We start from the raw sequence: 14,917 nt of genomic DNA, 5'->3' as shown, positions 1-14,917 counted from the left end.
CATATTAAAAAGCAGAGACATCACTTTGCCAGCAAATGGTTTTTCCACTAGTCACATACGGATGTGAGAGTTGGACCATAAAGAAGGCTGAATGCTGAAGAATTGGTGCTTTCGAATTGTTGTGCTAGAGAAGACCTTGAGAGTCTCTTGAATTGCAAGATCAAACCAGTCAGTCCTAAAGGAAATCAGCCCTGAATATTCATTTGAAGGATTGTTGCTGAAGCAGAAGCTCTAATACTTTGGCCACCTGATGTGAAGAGCCAACTCACTGGAAAACCCCTGATTCTGGGAAAGATCGAAGGCAAAAGGAGAAGGAGACGGCAGAGGATGAAAAGGTTAGATACCATCACTGACTCAGCGGACATGAATTTGAGCAAACTCTGGGAGATAGTGGAGGACAGAGGAGCCTTGTGTGCTCCAGTCCACGGGGGTGCAGAGAATCAGATACAACTTAGCGACTGAACAATAACAAAACATAATTTAGGACAGGAAATACAATCCTCTTAGAGTACAAAATAAACTATACTATTCATCCAATCAAGTGAAGCTGTACCTATAGCATAAATAATGGTGGAAAAGTTGAGGAGAAAGGCCCTTGAATATCTTTGGAGGAAAAAAATTACTTCCCTAGAATCTAACTATACATTATTTAGTACAGTAGCCTAACACAGATTCTGATGTGAACTGTTTTTTAAGTAGTGATAAAATTTGAAATAAATTTTCAACTGTATGAAGTTCTAATCTGTCACGTGAGATTTTTAGTACATGTGATAGCTCATTAATCTCCCTGTGGAGGTTTTAAGTTGTTCTACTCTCTATATGCAGAAAGTGGATCCCCTCTTGAGAGTTTAAATAGTTCTCAACTAATAGGATGCCACATCAAATATCTGAAAACCACTTTCAACCTGTTCCCTAGACCTGCCATAACAAAGTAAATTTGTTACCTCAGCAATGTCCCTATCTACAAATAAGGTCATATTCTGAGATACTGGGGGTTACAATTTCAACACATCTTTTCAAGGGAACACAATTCAACCCACTATACAGTCCTAACGTATTCTAACTTATACAGTCCTGAACTTATTCTACAGAATTGAAGGCTCTTTAAAACTGGCAGCTTTAAGCAGTAATGAGGATACCTTGCCCATCCAACTGTAAGTGACCTTGTACCTAAAGAAGTGACCTTTCTATTCCTCATCATGAGAAAGGGACAGCTCTCTTATTGTTTGAGGAGCCACAACATAAGCCATGGAGTGTGTCTTTCTGTTGTTCTCCACTGATGAGAGGCTGTACAGATTAGTGGTTGATTGCGCAGAGCCCGGGGCCCCACTGCCTGGGTTCAAACTCTAGCACCACCACCTCTAGCTGTGGGACCTTAGACAAGTCTTTTACTGTCTCTGGTCTGCAGTTAACTAGCCTGTAAATGGAGATAATAATAGAACTTCCTCATGGAGATGTTTTGAGATTCAAATGAGCCAATATGTATGAAATGCTTAGAACAGGGCCAAGCACCCAAGGAGCACTATTTTAATGTTAGATATTTTAAGCTGTTTCAAAGTTAAATATTTAAAATAAATGTATTATTTTTCAATATGAGGAATAAAATGTTCACGTCTCAATAGAAAACTATCAAGGAAGCTAGGTTTCCCACAAGAACCCCCTTTATGACCCTCATTCCATATTCTCTCTACCTAGTTGTAATTTCTTTTATTTTTAATGTCTTTTCTCCATTAATAATCATGTACCAAGAAGCCTCTCAGTCTAGTTTTGGCTCCACTTTGATCACTCTGTCATGTCGCTCAATTTCACCAATGTATCAATAATAGAAGGCAATTGCTTCTTGGATAACATCTTCATCTCTGGACAACTCACCTCCTCCAGGTAACTATAGACAAGTTCCATGTTTTCCATTTCTTCTACATCCTATAAAACTCAGAACAATATAAAGAACATAAGCAGGTTCTGGATAAACCCCAAATGGTTGAAAGGTAAATACAAAGTAAACCAAGACATTAAGAAGAGGATCCTTTATTGCAGACTAGTTTGCATATCTAAAGATCATTGCTGTGAACCATTTTTGTTCACAAATGCTCAGAAAACTCCAGCAAAGGCATAGAGTACAAAACCTAAGAAGAGATTACAGCTGGGAAGAATTGGCTTCAGGCCTAACATTGCTTTATCATGGTTCTGGCAGGTAATCAATAGGAAATTCTGTTGCATAGACATAAATCATAATTGAGTTTTCATCAGTCTGGTGCCAAGTGTGTGCCTGTATGAAATCCAGGATCTCAGTGCCAAGGTGCCTTATCAGTCCATATGCAAATATGCCTTTTGATGAAATCAAAGAATAGCAGAATTCAGAGGAGACTGCACCTCGTGCTGCCAAAGTCAGGCAGACATTTAACTCTTCATATTGGCCAGTGACTAAAAACTGCCTGTGAAGGGGGAGGCATTTCTCATGCAATGCTGCTCTTTAAATGCTCAAGGGTATTCAGAAATGGGAAAAAAAAAATCAACTCACAATGTTTATTCCCCCTAAGATAGTATTCAAAAAAATCTCTTACCAAAATCCCTAAAAACTTAATCAAAATTTATTAAAAGACCATTAACTAATACTAAAAATAAGTTTTATATACAGTTTTCTCAAGGCAAAATGGAAAAAAATAGTATTAGCAACTATCTCCTCTAAATGTCAAAAAGAAGACAAAATTTCCAGACTTTCATCCCTCTCTCAAAGATAACACATCTAAAACTCAAGATGGTTTAAATTGAAAAGCTTTAAATCTATGTTCATTTATTTTGAGAGTTGATGGCTAGATTAAATCAAGCTTATAGATTTATAATAATCTGAACTTTTAAAATTCTTTCAAACACCTTCAAGCATACCCTTTTTTTGTTTAGATCAACCACCAGAACTTTTTTTTAAGACACTAAGGACTAACTATCCGAGATAATATTTTACCTAGATATTTGCTCAACAATTCAAACTGCTTCCCATTGCTTACAACATACACACAGAGAAAGAGATTTTCTAGACCAGCACTTCAGTACAGTAGCCACTATCCATATGTAGCTATATAAATTTAAATCATTCAAACATAATTAAAATTAAAAATTCAGTTCTGCGCTCATACTGGCTACATTTCAAGAGCTGAATACCACATGTGCCTAGCAGCTACAGTATCCTATGACATAAGTATAGAACATTTCTATCATCACAGAAAGTTCTATTGGACACTGCTGCAAGTCTGTACCATGCTTCTTACATCCAGAAAGATCTGCGCTTTGTATCATGACAGAGGGAAAGGCCCCTTTTCTCTCTGCATTCTGCAGAGAATCCAGATCTCACTACAGCCACATCTGTTATGAAGAGTGTCCAAAGAAAGGGCCACTATTTCCCACCCTGAGCCCACATGCATATGGGAAGAACTAAGAGGCCTCTCCTCCCAGCATGGGAGAGGAAAAGCCTATCAAATTTGCTCTGGGGAAATACAGATGCAGGATGTCAGCAAGATGGCAGAGTAGGAGATTCAAGCCCTCATACTCCCAAAGAAACATCAATTTTAGTCACCGTTCATGGACAGGAATACCCCTGTGGGAACCTGGAAGTCCAGGGGAGAATTTAGAGCACTTCCTTTGAGGATAAAATAAACAAACAAACAAGGATAGAGGCACTGAAGAATAGAAGAGTTTCACATTCCCTGTGTCAACCATCCTCCACAGCTTCACAGCTCAATGCCAGGAGAGACCCCTCAACCCATGATTTTACCCACAAGGAAAAGTAAGAGCAGAATGAGCACCCATCTTCCCCAGCCTAGTGGGACATAGGCCCCAAAGCCCACTTCTGCCTTACCCTATCCAGAGCATCGAGGGGATCCGCCTGGCCGAATGGTCTTGGGGGGAGTAGGAGCAGGGCAAAAGGGCTGGGGTCACAGAAACCACTGTGCAGATCTCAAAAACTGACCACAGACCCTAGAGGCTGGCCCCCAAACCCCATCAGACACCCCACTGGCAGCCACCCCCCAAACTGGATGGCATGTGGCCCAGCAGGCTACTTGTATCCTCCCAAGACGGTGCACGTGAGCCTCCACAGACCGTGTATGGGAGCCTCTGCATAGGGCATTACAAACCCTTGCAGATAGCACACGGATATCCCAGGTTGGCTTGACGTTACAGGACTGGGAGAAAGTGTACAACCCTGAATACTCTTCAGAGCACAGACCTGGGGTAAATAACAAAACCAACCCACAGCATGATAAAAAAATATTTGTTAAATCATATGCAGTGTGTGTGCTGGAGAAGACTCTTGAGATCAAATAGATCAAACCAGTCAATCCTAAAGGAAATCAAACCTGAATATTCACTGGAAGGACTGATGATGAGGCTGAAAATCCACTACCTTGGCCATCTGATGCGAGGAGTCAACTCATTGGAGAAAATCCTGATGCTAGGAAAGATTGAGGACAAAAGAAGAGGGCGACAGAGAATGAGACGGTTGGATGGTATCACCAAATCAATGGCCATAAGTTTGAGCAAACTCTGAGAGATAGTGAAGGACAGGGAAGCCTGGTGTGCTGTGGTCCATGAGATTGCAGAGTCTGACACAACTTAGCGATTGAACAACAATACAGTATATGACAAGGGATATATTCAGCACCCATAAAGAATTCTTAGAGCTCAACAGTAAAGCGACTTATAACCTGAATGAAAATGGAGAGAATATTTGAACAGTCATTGCTCAAAAAAAAGTAACCAATAGCAAGTGAAAACATGCTCAACATGGTTACCCGTAGTGACATTCACTCGAAAAACAACAAGAAACCACTGAGCACTCACTGAGATGGCTATCATAAAAAGACAGAGCATCAGAAGTGTTGACAAGGTTTCCCCATGAAGCAGGGTGTGTTGACCCATGGCAGAGCACACTTGCTTCTGAGGGAGAGGCATTCCCGGTACAGACCAAGGAGAAAGTGCAAGTCTGTGCGAGATTGCATTATAAATGCCCACCTGAGTGTTCTCAACTTTGTCAGCATGAAAAAGGGAAGAAGGGTATTTCTGGACTCGCTGATGCTTTCGTGCCTTATCACCTGGGGCCCCAAAGAGCTACAGAATCCACAAACTTTTTAATCTCTCTAAAGAAGATGATGTCCACCACTGTGTTGTGAGAAAGCCCCTAAACAAAGAAGAAACTTACAACCAAAGACCCAACATTCACCGTCTTGTTACACCATGGTATGCAACATAAACATTGGTGTATCGCTCTGGAGAAACAGCACATCAAGCAAAATAAGAAAGAGGCTGCAGAACATGCTAAACTTTTGGCCAAGAGAATGAAGGTGGCCAAAGAGAAAGACGGGGAACAGATTGCCAAGAGATGGAGAATGTCTTCTCTGAGAACTTCTGAGTACAGTCAAAAATGAGATGTTCTAAGAGTAATAAATTGTTGTTTCTTCACTAAGTTGTGTCTTTGCAACTCCATGGACTGTAGCCCACCAGGCTCCTCTGTCCATGGCATTTTCCAGGCAAGAAGACTGGAGTGAGTTGCCATGCCCTCCCCCTGGGGATCTTCCCAACCCAGGGATTGAACATGGGTCTCCTGCACTGGCACGTAGATTCTTTACCACTGAGCCACCCATAACAAATAAATAAAATCAGATAAAAACCAAAAACAGAGTGTATAATGAAAAAATATCTCTAGATAATTTTCTGCTTCTTCAATTTACAGTGTAATATGGGGTGATTAATAAACTTGCTATATTCATGGAACACAGGAGTTATTAAATTAATGTCACATTAAAAAACCAGATAAGAGGTAGCATACTTATTAACATGGAAAGCCATTTCACTGTTACATAAATAACTACTTTATAAACACTTACAAATATGTTTTCCATGCAATGAAAAGAAGTGAAAGTATTAGTCACTCAGTCACGTCCAACTCTTTATGACCCCATTTACTATGGCCCCCCAGGCTCCTCTGTCCATGGAATTCTCCAGGCAAGAATACTGGAGTGGGTAGTGATTCCTTTCTCCAGAGGATCTTCCTGACCCAGAGGTTGAATCCAGGTCTCTTACATTGCTGGCAGATTCTTTACCATCTGAGCCTGTAATGCAGGAGACCAGGTTTGATCTCCTGGCAGGCTACAGTCCATGGGGTTGTGACATGACTGAGCAACTAACACTTTTCATGTAACATCACCAGAGAAATCCTGTCTCACAGAGAAAAATCAGAATGTTTAAAATTACCAAAAGCTTTGAAGTCCAGTGCCAGGTACAGCATAAGTGTCCAATTAATATTTATAGACTGATGGGGGGGAGGGAATATTTATGTATAAATAAGAATATTGACTATAGGAATACACAGATGATTTTTTCACACAGTATTTCAATACCATGTTCAGTTTGGAGCCTGAAACTTAAGTGAATAGAGAACTTGGAATAGTTCCAGAGAAAAGCAATGAAAATGATTAAAGACTTGGAAAATGGGGCCTATAAATCATGAGTACAGGAACTGGGGCTTATTTAACCTGAAAGAAAAAGCTACATGACTGCACCAGATTCTTATATCTGAAAGTGAAAGATGGGTGAGATTTGCCATCACCCGTCCATACAGCGCTGCAAGCAGAAATCCAGAAGTGGCAAAGATATTTTCCAAGTATTAGTATTATTTCTGTGAATCTCTGTCTCTTTTCTTGTGGTTTTTAAAACAACCAACAGCGGCCCTGGGACAAGCTGGGTGTGCATTGATTAAACCCACAAACATGTATCTAGTGCCACCGTGGGCCAGGTGCCTTGCTGGGCATTACGGAGAGACAAGAGTAGGGTAATGTGTGACTCCTAACCTCAGGAGTGTGGAGGATTAGTCCAGGAGACAACCGTGTAAAGACGGTTGCTGGATGTCAGGGAATCTCCTCTACAGATGATACACAGTGTCTCTAAGAAAGGCACAGGAAAGTTCACTTGGGAGGCTGGGGTAAAAAAAAAAAAAAAGAGTTTCTTTACCAGGGTCTTAATGCTGCAAATGAGTTTGTTGAGCAGAAGTAGGCAGGAGAGCACTTAGGACATTCTGTGTGAACAGACATCAAGCACAGGAAAATCCAGGCATGTGAGATGGACACGTGAGAGCTTGAACCAGTCAGGAGGGCCGGAGCAGATAAGGGAAATGTTATCACATCCAATTTGCAGATGAAGAAACTGAGGGTCAGTGTTCTCAGTGATTTGGGCAAGGTTATCAGCAATCAAGATCAGAGTTGGGACTTGAACTCACAAGTCCTGATCTCCAGTTGTTACTCCTTTAGCAATTCTAAGGTGCCATGGTGTGTCAGATAAATATTTCTTTCCATTAGAGCTGAAATTATTATCAACAAAAAATTCATCTTGTTGAGTAATTTGAGGGGGAGATGATGTCATCATGGTCATATGGTGCAAAGTCACTGGATTCTGTGTACACACACACACACACACACACGTTATTTATAAATAGAGTTTAATTTAGCCAAAATGTCATTTACTAATGAATAATGCATCTCTGCTTCATTTGTTCAGTTATACCCCACATAGTAAAGATGAGAGATGTGAACTAGAATTAAATTATTTTCAATTTTTTATTTTAAACTGAAACAAAATGTACCACATACCTGAGCTGCAGGAAGACAGCTTTCTATTATCACTCCTGCTGCAGCCTCACATCTTCTCTTTTCCTCATGTTTTTAATGAAAATCTTCAGTCAATCTAACAATAATCAAAAAATGATTCTGGATCAACATACATAAAATGTGGGGAAAGAAGCAGCTTGCTGGAGTCCAGGCAAATCACAAAATAAAACAGAAGTCATTGGCAAGTTAGAGATTTAGTTTATTTGATCTGTTTTCTCTATAATTGGAAGCTAGCAAAATTACTTCTGAAGTTTTGGATATTAAGAATATAGAATTCCTGAATCTGAATGTTTCTGTCTCCATAATTGACTGACAATGAAGGAAAAGTGCACTTCCTGTTCTCTTTAGTCTTTGTGTACAGACACAAGGACCTAACTGCAGATAAAAGGCTGCTGAAGAAGACCTGATAGTCCAAAAAAAATATCAAGACTCAAACATACAAAACATCATTACTTCATTCATTCTAATGTTTCTTTTTTTCACATAACCCCAAAATATAATGACTATTGTATTCATTTTCTACGTGCAAGACAGAAATCCATCTTAAACATATCCCTCTTCTAAAAATCCACTGTTTATTAGAAGGTTCCTAAATAAACTCCCAATTAAATAAGTTGCCCTAGAAAACCTCATACCAATATTCCTATGTGATCACAGTTTCAGAATGACCTTTTTTCTTGCCCCATGCCTGGAAATCACCTTAAAATTCAATATCGGAGGATGAACTTTCCTGGTTCAATTTCCCAAGTGTCCTAATCGCAATTATATCCAGTGTGTTGGTAGTTACTCTCAGGAAGTGTTCAAGGACACGAAAGCTCGCCTCTCTATCTTGGTCTTCTAGCCCCCCTCTCCTAGCATGGAAATGCTGTATTAAGTAAGGAAGATGCAACTGTGCTGGGTGGTCACAACGGCTGTGATCACCTCTATGCGCTTGCCTTACAAAGGCACTGAAAAGTCACTGAGAAGTGGGGCAATTTCTTAGCCATTAATTTGGGAGAATCCTGGCTGCCCTAATATGGTTTAAAACATGAACATCATGACCTCAATGTCCTCAAAAGGTGTTAGTCTCCCTGTCTGTCTTTCAGGGAAGTCCTGAGTTATTTTGCTTAGAAAGAGTGGATGCATTTAAAAGCAAATAGTCCTGAGTATAGCTTGAGTACATGTCTGAACTCTTGGCTTCAGGTCGAGCTAACCTACAAAAGTGAGAAATATAAGCTTGGCCTATTAGTGAGCCCTGATCGGCTCTGACACCACTGAGGAGAGTGACTTCGGGACTAGCTAGTACGCATGCACTGGCTGGGAGTCCACACAAGCTGGTTGCCCAGGGTGATGGCTGGAGGCAGAAGCCCCTCTCACCTAAACCTGCAGGTGCAAAAGCCAGAGGAGTCATTTAAGCTCCTGTCCTAAATAACATGACTCGGGTTAAAACTAGAGAGATGCATTGGCATAGGTCTTTATATTGATGTAAAGAGACCCAGAGGTAGGAAGCAGGGCCTGAATTGAAGGTAAGCAGGAAGGTGTTTGAGGAAACTGCATAATGTATTGGGTGGATGGTGGGATTTATTTTAAAGTCCATAGATGGAGCTGACTCACTACAGGAGAATCCCTCCCCTAGCCAGGCTGAGTGCATTTGCCCAGGCTACTGCTGCTGCTGCTGCTAACTCGCTTCAGTTGTGTCTGACTCTGTGCAACCCCATAGACGGCACCCTACCAGGCTCCCCCATCCCTAGGATTCTCCAGGCAAGAAGATTGGAGTGGGTTGCCATTTCCTTCTCCAATGCATGAAAGTGAAAAGTGAAAGTGAAGTCGCTCAGTCGTGTCCGACTCTTCGCCACCCCATGGACTCAGCCTACCAGGCTCCTCCATCCATGGGATTTTCCAGGCAAGAGTACTGGAGTGGGGTGCCATTGCCTTCTCCGTTGTCCAGGCTGGTACACTCCTAAATCAGAGGTACATTCTCAGGTATGTTCTGCAGTCTCTACCCTTTACTGCTGATGCATAAAATGAAGCCAATGGAGCTGAGGAACTCTTTAAAGCACATTTTGGCTGCCTTGGGAAAATCAGCACTAGTTATTAGGTTCTAGTGTAGTTGACAGAATTTCAGCAGAGAGCCCAGGACTGGTATGCAGGCATGTGAGGAAGACGATGGAGTGGATCGCCACAAGTACATCCCACTGTTCTCCTCCCAGGCAGATGGTATCCATGGGTCAGATGAAAGAGATTACAGGGCGAGCTGAAATTCTACCAACTATTAGAATAATAGTGGTACCAGGAGATGCAGAAAGAACTGGACATGGTATTTCAGGTGGAGGAAAGCAGTGGAATTTTATTTGTTTTATATCCACATTGGCTGCTGTGTGGATCAGTTGTGTAGTCTTTAAAAGATCCAGTTAAGAGTGTTCTTCTTTCAGAACAGACTGATATGCTCGCTCTGCTGCTGCTGCTGCTAAGTCGCTTCAGTCGTGTCTGACTCTGTGCAACCCTATAGACGGCAGCCCACCAGGCTGCCCCGTCCCTGTGATTCTTCAGGCAAGAACACTGGAGTGGGTTGCCATTTCCTTCTCCAATGCATGAAAGTGAAAAGTGAAAGGGAAGTCGCTCAGTCGTGTCCGACTCTTAGCGACCCCATGGACTGTAGCCCACTAGGCTCCTCCATCCATGGGATTTTCCAGGCAAAAGAGTACTGGAGTGGGGTGCCATTGCCTTCTCCATATGCTTGCTCTATTAGTCTGTAAATTTTCAAAAGGTAAATGGAACTATAGATAGACAGCATCCTCCAAACTGGGATTTAAGTGGTTGTGCTATATCAGATCCTAGCAGATTCCTTGATGAATAGGGAGGGTATCAGAGAATGGTGCCCTGGTGGGAAGGATCAGGACCGGGAGTAAGCCCTAATTTGGTTTCTCATGGAGGACGCCCATATCAGTCAGGTCAGGCTAACATCTGCAAACCCTCTTTCACTCCCGTAAGATCGCTGCCCAAATGTCACCTTATTGAAGAGTCCTTTTATGGCCACCCCACACAAGATAGAAGTCCCATACTTATTTTTCTTTATTTTTCTTCTACATCATGACCATTGTCTATAGCACTATATATTTTACTGAGTTATTTATTCTCTGTATCCTCTCACTAGCACTTAAGTACCATGAGACCAGGAACTTGACCTATTTCATTCCCTGTTGTACCCCTAGCACCTAAGTCAGCCCCTTTGTACTAACCATTTAATAGTTATTTGTGCCATGACTAGTACATGGTGGGAGGGATAAATTGAGAAATTGGGACTGGCATACACATACTACAATATATAAAATAGATAACTAATATGAATGCACTGTAGAGCACAGGGAACTCTACTCAATACTCTGTAATAACCCATATAGGAAAAGACTCTAAAAAGAGGGGATATATGTATATTTATAGACTTTGCAGGTGACTCAGTGGTAAAGACTCTGCCTGCCAATACAAGAGATGCAGGAGACACAGGTTCGATCCCTGGGTCAGGAAGATTCCCTGGAATAGGAAATAGCAACCCATTCCAGTATTCTTGCCCTGGAAATCCCATGGACAGAGGAGCCTAGTGGGCTACAGTCCATAGGGTTACAAAGAGTCAGACATGACTGAGTGACTGAGCACACACACACACACACACATATCTGCCAAATGTAGCAATTTAATCATGTACTTGAGGTGTCATTATTCTTTTGGGGGTTCCTGCAACCCAGCAAAACAAATTCATTTTTGAAAAAAATTTAAAATTAAATAAAATTATTTTCTATTTCTTGTATATATATAATTACACAACCAGGAAACTTAACAATATTAAAAATATAGCCTAAACTAAAAATAAAAATAGTACATGGTAACTTCATTCATGATAACATATGCTCAGTAGCACTCCCTTTCCTATTTATCTAAGTCAATAAATTCAATCATTCACTTCCCCTCTTCCCTATCCATAATTTGAGTTGCACTGCCCAAATGAAAAAAAGATCAGATGGTCAGCAAGTTCTATCTTAGAGCATTATGTCACACTAATGTCTCTTGTATGAGGGGATGAATGCCGAATAGTTAGCAGATGAGAGGTTGAGTGTTTTTACTAAGTTGATTTAACGTAAGTATGCTCTCCATATAGCTCTGGAAGATAAAGATAAAGACAGAAATTGGGCATGGCATGACACAAGGCACTTGACATGCATTATCACATTTAATCTATACAGCCATCTTGCAAAATAGAGGAAACTACAGCTATTTCACCTAAGAGAAAACTATGTCTCAGTGATATTAAGTTAGTATCACAGTAGAATTCAAAACAATGTCTGTCTGACTCCAAAAGTCTATGGTCATTTTACCACATCAGTGGAGTGAGACAATGAAATACCCTTAACACAAGTGCAACTTCCTCAGAATTTAAGCATCATTTTAATGGTCACAGTTTATAAGAAAAAAACCCTAGGTTCATTTCCAAGAATACTTATTTCATGCTGTTATGAAAATACTTGACAATTAGAGTCAACTCTTGCTATTTTTAGACATATTATGCAAGATTTTGGCTCACCCAGGGCAAATCTTTGTTTAAAGCCCGTTTATTAACCAATAGCACCTACTCTGCTTAATGAATTGTCTTGTTGATATTATTGGCATTTTGTACCCTGCCTACTTAATTGCTGTGCTCTAAAATAATCGATGTCTTTTGCCTCACCAAAGCCAAAGCCAAGGCAAATTATGAGACGGAGAGATGCTTCTGGCTCCTCCCATCCCTTCCTTGTTAGCACCTCGCTAGAGGAGAACAGAGAAACAAAAGGAATATAGACTGCAAGAATTGCTCACTTAACAGTAGGTCTGACACGTAAAGATCAATAACCAGAATCCTAGTAGGCCATCCCAATAGCCAATGTTCAGCTGGCTTGGATGGTGTTTCTAATCTTAGAAGTCAACAAGGTAGTAATCACTTCTGTGTGCACCATACTGAGTGTCTTCTAGATTATTATATAGTGCTCACAATATGAGAATTTACTGTTGGCTCTAATTTACAAATGAGATGTTGAGAACCTTCACTAAACTTAGATATAAAGGAACTAGAATCCACCCAGGTTTATCTGACTCCAGGGCCTGTGTCCTTCTCCACCAAACTATGGTACAGACCAGGAGCGTTCCAGGTCAGAGAAGCCATGGCATCTCAAATCCCAGTGCCCATCTGCGGAAGCAGGACCTTTAGCTCATGGCTAGATAGAAAAGGGTCATGGGACCAGGCTTAGCTAAGCATACCAGGGCCTGATACACATACTATTAATACATGTGACATAAGTCAATGAGGCTCACTTCCGTTCTCACGGAGAAGGCGATGGTACCCCACTCCAGTACTCTTGCCTGGAGAATCCCATAGATGGAAGAGACTGGTGGGGTGCCGTCTATGGGGTCACACAGGGTCGGACACGACTGAAGCGACTTAGCAGCAGCAGCAGCGTGGCATCTCAAAAGTTTTTGGATGGAAGCATACACAAGGACCTAACTGCAGATAAAAGGTTTCAGAAGAAGACCTGATAGTCCAACAAAAATTATCAAGACTCTTAAACATACAAAACATCATTTACTTCATTCATTCTACTCATATTTTTCATACAACCCCAAAATATGATGGCTATTGTATTAATTTTATACATGCATCTGTTATCTACAGATAACACCTTAAACATATCCCTCTTCTAAAGCTATAATTCTGAACTACAGATGAATTAATCAAGGTACTTCCCTGTTATAATCAGCTTTCATCATCACCAGATTTACCCCTGAACAGGGTACTTCTCTGGTTACTCTGCTTGGGTCCTCCCATTCCAGCCCTTGCCTCACAGGTACAGGTGAAACCAAGAGGATTTCAAGGAAAGCAAAGAAATGCTGTGATCCAGGTAGCCCTAAGAATCAATCAAGTAGTTCCCCCATGGAGCGACCCAACCCTCAGTCTGAACACTGGATAATATAGCCTAGTCAGGCCACAGGTTTTTAAAAAATATTTTATTAAGGGTCTTTACAGAGCAACATCCAAACTCCAGATCCTGCCAAGGACACCCTATTATAGTTGAGTACTGGCTGGAGCATGGTAGGTGGCTCCAGCTTCCCACTCTTCTGTTCAGAGATGGGGGTGGAAGGGGCTTCTTAGGGCCAGTCTTACCACTTGGGTCCTCAGGCAGCATGACTTCACTTTGATGCCCAGCATATCCTGTCTGAGTAGCACATGGCACACAGCAGTGTCACCATGGTATTTAACAGAGTCCTGGATTATTAGGCCATCCACAAACTTTGTGGACTTAGCCCTATGTCCTCAGAATTTCCTAGTACTGTGACCTCACAGGCTTTGACCCCACCCTTCATAATAGGCAGCACATCATAGTAGACCCTCCTCTGCACAGCGAGTTCTTCTAGGAGGCTGTAACGGAGAGACTTTGCCTGAGCAATGGTGCACAGAACTCTTGTGGCCACATTTTCAGTTTAGAGCTCAATACTGCCCTCAGGGAAGCCGAATCTCTTCTGAACCACAGCAGTCAATTTGCAGATGTGCTGGCCCTTCTCACCAAGAACGTTCTGCATCCTGGTGGCCAGAATAATGATTTCTGTCCTGGTTGGTGTAACTCAGACCTTCCCATTCCACAGTAGTCATCTTCAGTCAGTTGCTGAATGTGAAACCCATTTGGTTCAGCTTTGAAGATGCTATCAGTGACAAACTTCTCCACCTTGGAAATCTGTACCACTGTCTTGCTGCCATGTGTCACCATAAGGAAAGGCTACTAACATTTCTTGAGCTCATACTATGTACCAGATACTTTTTTGAGTTTAGACTTTTGAGGTCCAAATTTGAGTAGTCAAAATATGTAGTTTTGTTTATCTCTCCATATTTGCACTTATTTTTAACTACTCTATCTCTGAGTTGTGTTTCCTAAAACTTCACTGCAGTAGAAGTTTTTCAAGTAAAGAAAGGAAATTCAGGCCAGGAAATAAGTGGCATGAATAAATGACTGGAAATGTGAAAGGTCTCTACCTGCTTTGGGAAAAGATGAGAAGATGGGTGAAATACAAGACAGTGGACGTGGTGGGCGATGAGGACAGTCACAACTTTATTTTACTCTGTGGGGGAAATTTCAGGAGGGAGATTATAGAGAAATAATTGGAGGTGGATAAGAACCTTGTAACATCCAGTCCTTTATAACACCTTTTATTACCCTATAACATCATACTCCTTTCGTCTCAGTCACTTCAGCACTCAGTCCATC

General features: G+C 41.3%; 1 pseudogene; it reads right to left on the bottom strand.

The window, feature by feature from the left end:
• Window positions 1-1,782: 1,782 nt before the first annotated feature.
• On the bottom strand, window positions 1,783-14,422 carry LOC147363519 (small ribosomal subunit protein uS3 pseudogene; annotated as a pseudogene).
• Window positions 14,423-14,917: the final 495 nt, after the last annotated feature.

Source organism: Bos grunniens, chromosome 11 (assembly GCF_055505025.1).
Source record: "Bos grunniens cultivar Pamir isolate PY7600 chromosome 11, Bosgru_T2T1.0, whole genome shotgun sequence".
NCBI lineage: Eukaryota > Metazoa > Chordata > Mammalia > Artiodactyla > Bovidae > Bos > Bos grunniens.
Note: the sequence above shows the minus strand (reverse complement) of the source record. Positions and strands in the feature narration are given on the sequence as shown.